We start from the raw sequence: 8060 nt of genomic DNA, 5'->3' as shown, positions 1-8060 counted from the left end.
TATTTATTGCAGCATTTTATTCAATGAGAAAGTCAATAAGGCACAAGACTAGATCTGACACAATTTCATTTAAGCACAATTTCAACAGGTTTGTGATTTCCCAGAATCCATTCCAATATGTAGAAGAGACTGGAATTGAACACCATTTTGAGATTACAAAATTAAAGAGTTAAAAAAAAAATGAAGAATGCAGCTATGTATAAAATTAAATATAATTTTATATATAGGCTATGTATAAAATTAAATATAAAAAGGGAAAGTTATTTATTATCACTTCTCGGCCTTTTGGCCAAGATCAAGTGTAGTATTTATATATAAAAAAGAGCTTGCATCAATGAACTTTATACTAATATTAAAAATGCACCAGGAAAATTTATTTGTTTTGAAAACATTTTGATTGAGGAAATTGCTTATTGCTAACAGCTCCATATATTAGGTAAAGTTATGAGTAGAAAGATGGGCTAGAAACAGACTGAAATATTGTCTTTCTATAATAAATAGAAAATTTATAGTAAAATAATATATGTATACTGAGTCTCATATTCCTAATTTCAAGGTAGATTTTATATTTATGCTCAGAAGAAACATCATATAAATTTCAAGGGAAGGCAAAAGCACATTTAGCAGACTAACATTTTCAGGGATATATGCAGTAGCTCAGTGGCTAAGATGCTGAGCTTGTTGATTGAAAGGTTGGCAGTTCAGCTGTTTGAATCCCTAGTGCTGCATAATGGGGTGAGTTCCCATTACTTGTCCCAGCTTCTGCCAATCTAGCAGTTCGAAAGCACGTAAACAATGCAAGTAGAAAAATAGGGACCACCTTTGGTGGGAAGGTAACAGCGTTCCGTGTGTCTTTGGCATGTAGTCATGCCGGCCACATGACCACAGAGACGTCTTCGGACAGTGCTGGCTCTTCGGCTTTGAAACGGAGATGAGCACCGCCCCCTAGAGTCAGGAACGCCTAGCACATATGTGCGAGGGAAACCTTTACCTTTTTACCACACATTGCCAAGGTTCTTTCTGGTTTTTAAATGTAATTTTTTATTTATTTATTGTTTTCTTTCCACATTCTCTTTTAGAATGACCTTGAAAAAAATAAATTTTATTTAGTTCTACATTAGTTATTACTTAATTCTCTGATTAAGTAATACTAATTGTGGTAAAAAAAAATGTGATATATGAATCTGACTTTCATTCCTAAATGACAAGAATGAATTTACAAAGAAAAAGTAGACCACTGTCACTCTTCCCTGGTTTGCTGCAAGAAATGGTGCAGATGAGAGCTAAGAAGTCTTCTGCTATCTTCCTTCATTCCATCCCATATGTCTTTAAAGTTAGAATCACATTAACATAGATTAATAAGGTTGGAAGGGACCTTGGAGTTCTTCTAGTCCAACCACCCCCAGTTCAAGCAGGAGATCCTATATCATGGAAAGCCAAGAGAATGGTCCTTGATGTGTTAAATGACATGTTAAATCCTCATCATCTTCCACAGATCAGGGAGGTAACTTGTGCAGAAGAAACCTCCTCTACTCATATGGATTCCCAACATGTTTTAGAACCCTGGGAGATAAGAGTAGTGCAGACTTTCTGCTACGGGTAATCTGTCTCAATTACTAAGAGAACTGCAGGACTGGCATTGGAGAAAAGCATGAGGTATTATGTCCATTGGAGTCATTTCTACTCTTCTCATTCATTGATAATCATATATATACAGACTGGAGGAAATTCTGGTCTCTTATGATTTCAGTGCTCCACTATGAGCCATTTATTCAGAAATTTTTTTTTTTTTGCTGCATGTTTGCTACAAATATTAGGTTACAAATATAATTTCAGTACTAAAAAATTTAGTATTACCAACTTTGTGCATTTATTTATCTAATTGTTTTGTCCCTGGGACTTTAGTTATTGAATTCTGATATTTCTTAGAGGCAGAGCAAAGTTTGTTAGGGTATATTTTGGAGACTATATTTTTCTCAGGAGGGAGCCGGTTGTATTTGCTAAACAGAAAATATAAATGTGTATAGATCCCACAAGTAAGTAATCTGTTAGGTTTTTTTTTAAGCCCATAAATTAGTATATAGGTTGGCGGTTTGAATATAACTACATGCCAAAACACCAAGATCATTAAATCTTTTCCCTTTAATTTATGCTGGTTTAAATGAATAAATGTGTGACTCTTAGGAATCATAAAACAGCATTGACACTTCATTTTTCTTTTGCTTCTACTCAAATTTAGGTTAACAGAGGGCATAACCCATAGCCCACTTACGTTGGAAATGCTATTAAAGCAAACCTGATGCATGCAAATATTCATGCATGCAAAAATTCATGTGATCATGGGGATGCTGTAATGGTCATAAGTATATAAACAGTCATAAGTCACTTTTTTCAGTGCTGTTGTAAGTTCAAACGATCATTAAACAAATGGTTGTAAGTCGAAGACTACCTACAATTAGCACCAAGGAAAAGAACTTTCTGTAGAGAAGAAATATTCTGAACAGACCACTTCTACTCGGAATAAATGCTCTATTCTGATTTATCTCTTCTGCTCTGACTCCTCACAAGCAGCTAAAAGCACTAAAGTTAATCAAGTGATAATTAAATCTGGGGCAAAAAAATAGAGAGAAAATAGATATGGTGGGATATTATAGTACAAAAACAGTAAGTTTCAGCTCAAAATATAAAAGCAGGGGAAAAAACCTAAAATGATCATGTAACATTACAGCAGATCTTTGTGACACTGTATATTTATTCCTGGAAAGACTAGCAATAGTATTAGCACTTAGACTTACATACTGCTTCATAGTGCTTTTACAGCCTTCTCTCAGCTGTTTACAGAGTCAGCATATTGCCCCCAACAATCTGGGTCCTCATTTGACCCACCTCGGAAGGATGAAAGGCTAAATCAACCTTCCTGGTTGAGATTCAAACTGCCAAATTGCAGGCAGCCGGCAGGAAGCAGAAGTCCTGCAATACTGCATTCTAACCACTGCGCCACCATGGCTCTTTTATGACACTGGATATTTATTCCTGGAAATACTAATAGGTCCAACTCTGGATCTTGTTCTAGCTATGAACTCGGTACATGTATCAATCTAAAGTAGAAATCTGAATCCACATTCCCTAGCTCCATGAAGTTAAAATCATGACCAAATTTCCCCATAAATTTAGAAATTACTTTTATTTATTTTTTGAAACAGAAAATAGTTGTTCTTTCAGTAGTCTTGGCAACTTTTCTAGTCTTTACTCTTTGAAAAATGTCAATTGGAACTTATCTTAATATGATGTTCTCCCATGGGCAGTGTTAAAAGCTAGGAAAGGTGGAGAAAGCCTTGAAATGCTGATGGACATCATGGAGGAGAGTTTAAATCAGCCTTAATGCAGTCTGTGCAAGCCTTTTGTATGTTCAAAAACCTCCTTCAAAACTTCAGCTGATATTAATGTTAAGCCTCTTATGTTTAAGCCTGAGAGGGTTCAAGGGTTTTATGGCATTACATATATTAAATATTCTCCCTCTTCTAAGGCAGAGATAGGGGAGCTTAGGAATGACCAATACAATAAATTTCCAAATTGCCCATTTCTAACAAAGAAAGAAATTGGATTAATTAATACAGTATCCTACTCTAACTTTAAAACCTAAACATTTAAAATTGTTCATTGCCCAAACTCTCAAAGCAAGTTTTCCCTCTTCCACTTGCTTTTTGTAGGGTGAGTCCTTTGATAGCCTTGATTGCTGAAATTTTTGTGATAGTATGAGAACTGGCCTAGTTACCAGGTGAGCTTCATCTCTCTTGGGATGGATCTCTCTCAGTAGTGGCTTCAGAGGGTTCTTCAGCTTGGGGAGATCGCAATGGCAATGTTTGACTTTTTCAAGCAGAACTTGAAAAAAACAAAACAAAACAAAAATGGATGTGGTCTTGTGAAATTCTATAGCTGTGACGGCGAACCTATGGCATGCGTGCCCAAAGTGGCACATAGAGCCATGTTGCCTGGTACGTGCAGCATCACCCATTCATCTTCTGGGTTTCTGGGATACATGTATGCGCTACAATCAGCTGGCCTTTGTGCTTGCGTCAGTGCCGGAAACTGGAAGAGCTGGTCTTCCATTTTTTGGAGTGAGCATGTGTGCTGGCACTGGCAGCAGTAACCTGAAGACTTGCTGGCAGTAACATGAAGAAACCTCAAGTACATTCCCCAGCGCATGCACTCCCCTGGGCAACTCCTATTCCTGGTCTTGGCCCAGATGAGTGTGCACATGCATGCTCCCTTTTTGGCACTTGGTGCGGAAAAGGTTTGCCATCACTGTTCTATAGCATTGCTGTTTTAGACCTCACGTTTCTGTGGATGTCCGGAGGGCTGGTGCTAGTTTCTTGAAAAGATTAGCCTCTTCCAGGAAGGACTGTGTCAGGTGTGCCTCCTTTCAGTACTCAAGAAAGAAAAACCCCAACTCCATTTTCATAGAAAAAGGTACTTTTAGTGAGTATGAACTGAATGCAATCAAAGGAAAGCAAGATCTGAGGTAATAGGCACGGAAATTACATATAGAAAGCATCCCTAAAACCCTTCCCCCAATGTCCAGCCAGGATTATCCAATTCACATTTCCCCCGGGGATCATGTGGGGTGCAGCATCCGATGATGCCATCCTCCTGGTATGCCACGGCGGTTGACCTTGAGTAGTTATCAGCTTCAAAGAAAACGCTGAAGAAAACTTTCAAACTCTGAACAGTGTCAGAGTCCCACTTTGCTGATAATACTCTATGGTAGTTAATTAACTACCATACCATACAGCAAAAACGATGCTATGGAAAACAGGCTGGTGTTAAAACAAATGGCATTCATAGCCTGCTCTCCCAACCCACCACTGACCCCCATTTGTCTTAAAAGCTCTACATGTTTGGATCATCACCTGTCAAGGTAATCTTGTTGAATCTTTCCTCACTGTAGGGTAGCAATAGCAATAGCATTTAGACTGCTTCACAGTGCTTTACAGCCCTCTCTAACTGGTTTATAGAGTCAGCATATTGCCTCAACAATCTGGGTCCTCATTTTACTGACCTCAGAAGGATGGATGGCTGAGTCAACCTTGAGCCTGGTGAGATTCAAACTGCCAAATTGCTGGCAGTCAGTAGAAGTAGAAGTAACCTGAAGTACTGCATTCTAACCACTGGGCCACCACACCTCTTAAATATTCCTTCCTTCCTTCCTTCCTTCCTTCCCGTATTACTTTATAAGTGACTCAAGGTGGCCAACAAATATAATACTCCTTACTCTTCTTGTTTTCTCCACAACAGCCCTGTGAGGCGAGTTGGTCTGAGAGAGAGCCACCAGCCAAAAGTCACCCAGCTATCTTTTATAACAATAGCAATAGTACTTAGTCTTATATTTGGCCTCATATTCTTACAGCACTCTTTAAGTGGTTTACAATGTCAGCATATTGCCCAATCTGGGTCCTCATTTTACCAATCTTGGGAGGATAGAAGGCTTGAGTCATCCACAAGCCCCATTAGGATTGAACTCCAGACTGTGGGCAGAATTAGCCTACAATACTGCATTGTAACCACTGCACTATCAGAGGTCCTGAAGGTATGACCTTGTAGGAATTCTGTGTGGTGGGATCAGAATTCACAGTCTCCTGGTTTATAGGCCTTAACTACTAATCCAAACTGGGCCTCGGTTTTAAGTTTACCCTGTTATACATAATATAGAAATAAGAAACCACCCGAGCCAAGAAAAGTACTACCAAATTGCTTGGCCTTGAGGCCACGCGGGTGGTGATGAGAGTGACGTGGCGCTCCCATGTAACACCTCTCCTGCACGAGCTGCACTGGCTCCTGGTGGTCTTCCGAGTGTGCTTCAAGGCTTTGGTTATCACCTTTAGAGCGCTCCATGGCTTAGGACCTGGTTATCTACGGGACCGCCTGCTACCACCAATAGCCTCCCACCGACCAGTACGCTCCCATAGAGAGGGGCTCCTCCGGGTGCCGTCGGCCAAACAATGTCAACTGGCGGCCCCCAGGGGGAGAGCCTTCTCTGTGGGGGCACCTACTATCTGGAACAAGCTCTCCCCGGAGATACGGAGGATCCCGGATCTGCGTACCTTCTGTCGCGCGCTCAAGACTTTCTTATTTCATCAAGCTGGCCTGACCTAAGTCTTTCCCCTTTTTAAATGGAAATTTTAAATTTGTTTTTAAATTATTGGGGTTTTAAATTTGTTCAGCCAAATTATTTAATTCCTTTTATTTTATTTTAAATTTTGTATTTATATGTTTTATTCTATGGCTGTTCACCGCCCTGAGTCCTTCGGGAGTAGGGCGGTATATAAATTCAATAAAAACAAAAACAAAACAAACAAAACTTCCAGTGTGCTAAGAGCTGAGTTCAACTAGTGCTGGCAGGACCAGCATAAAAGAAATATTATTTTCCACTAGGACTGGAAATTGCAACGTTTAGGCTTGTAAAGACGTTCTGAGCCAAGTCACATGAACAAAGCCTTTTAAAGCAAGATTAGCCTTGCACCCTGAAAGAGCTTGGATGGGCAGAGTGTTTAATAAGGTGACAAATCTCAGTGGCTGCTGCCATTGGCTGACTCCTATCAGTCAGCCAACTACTCTCCATCCCACCAAGAAGCTTCCATATCAGCAGTGGAATTCAATTTTTTTTACTACCGATTCTGTGGGCGTGGCTTGATGGGCGTAGCAGGAGAAGGATATTGCAAAATCTCCATTTCATCCCACTCTGGGGCCAGCCAGATTTGGTATTTGTCAGTTCTCTGAACTACTCAAAATTTCCACTACCGGTTCTCCAGAACCTGTCAGAACCTGCTGAATAGCACCCCTGCTCCATTTATAATAGTGAAGTTACAACATTCAATGTTGTCTGTGAGAATCTCACAGAAATAACAGAAAAACCAGCAAAGCTCTGAAACCACCCGATTCAATTTGTTGCTTCAGAGCAAGGCCCCAGTTTGATTTTCTAATCTGCACTGAAGGCTTTGATTTGACTGAAGCTTGTTCGCATCTAATCATTCATCCAAAGCTTCGTTCAGCCCTAAAAAGTAATTCTATTGGCTGTACTGAACATTGAAACAGGGAAATTAATTACTCCTATCTCATTGTAGATTATGGAAAAACAGTGCTGAGTTTTTCTGAATTATGCTTGGTACTGTGACACAAAATCAGTTTGGTTTAATGTCGCAGGAATCCATTTGTAGGTTTCCCATTCAGATTACAGTACATAGTCTGTGCACACTCCTAATATTTTGGTAGGGATTAGTTTTTCTGCCTAGGTAACCAGAGTAACCTGGCTTGCTTTGGGTATTGTTTGACTGGATGGCTTCCACGTTTATTTCTTTGCTTCAGGCAACAGAGTATCTTGAATTAGTCCCCAGCTGTCATTTTACACGGGAATGAAATGCAAGAATGAAAGAATGATTGGGGTTATAAATAAAAAAACAGCCCAACTCAACAATTAGGCACCGTGAGGCAATAACTTTAGGTGTTCCAAACTTTAATGAATTGTTCTTGAATTTTTTATTTTTGTGTTTTGATTGTGCCAGGATGAGGATAGGTGCTTTGGGATTTTATGCATCACAACATCAAGTTGCTTGGCTCATGTTGGGTACTATGCACCTCTAAGAGGCTGTAGCAAGGCAAAGTCTATGAATTACAAACAGTGCATCAAAATGTTTTGCATTAGCCCAGGGCATGAAGAAGTTCAAAACGTAGTTCTTGTTCATTAAAAAATTGCCAGCAACACAAAGAAAGAGAACAGCTTTTACAAATACATTTTTAAAGCCTTTATATTCCTAACTTAAGCTAAAAAGTGATTACATCGTTGACTTATAAATGGGAGGAGATGATGTGCAGAATTATTTTAAAACTTTTATTTAATGTTATTTATAGAAAGAATTCACTAATCACCCAGGATACCCATTTTCAGCCATTTCTGAACCATAGAGCATTGCAAGTTGGTTACTTGTATCTCAGTGAGTAGTGAAAGGACTGGTTGACTATCATTGAGATATAACATGTAATGATGAAGACCCCAGCAGGCAATA

At 39.3% G+C, this 8060-nt stretch overlaps 1 pseudogene; it reads left to right on the top strand.

Annotated features, from left to right (window-relative positions):
- Positions 1-269: 269 nt before the first annotated feature.
- On the top strand, positions 270-377 carry LOC139313486 (U2 spliceosomal RNA; annotated as a pseudogene).
- Positions 378-8060: the final 7683 nt, after the last annotated feature.

Source organism: Pituophis catenifer, unplaced genomic scaffold, assembly GCF_029215685.1.
Source record: "Pituophis catenifer annectens isolate HBS135680 unplaced genomic scaffold, rPitCat1.0.hap2 SCAF_2, whole genome shotgun sequence".
Taxonomy (NCBI): domain Eukaryota; kingdom Metazoa; phylum Chordata; class Lepidosauria; order Squamata; family Colubridae; genus Pituophis; species Pituophis catenifer.
This window is presented reverse-complemented; position numbering and strand designations above follow the sequence as displayed.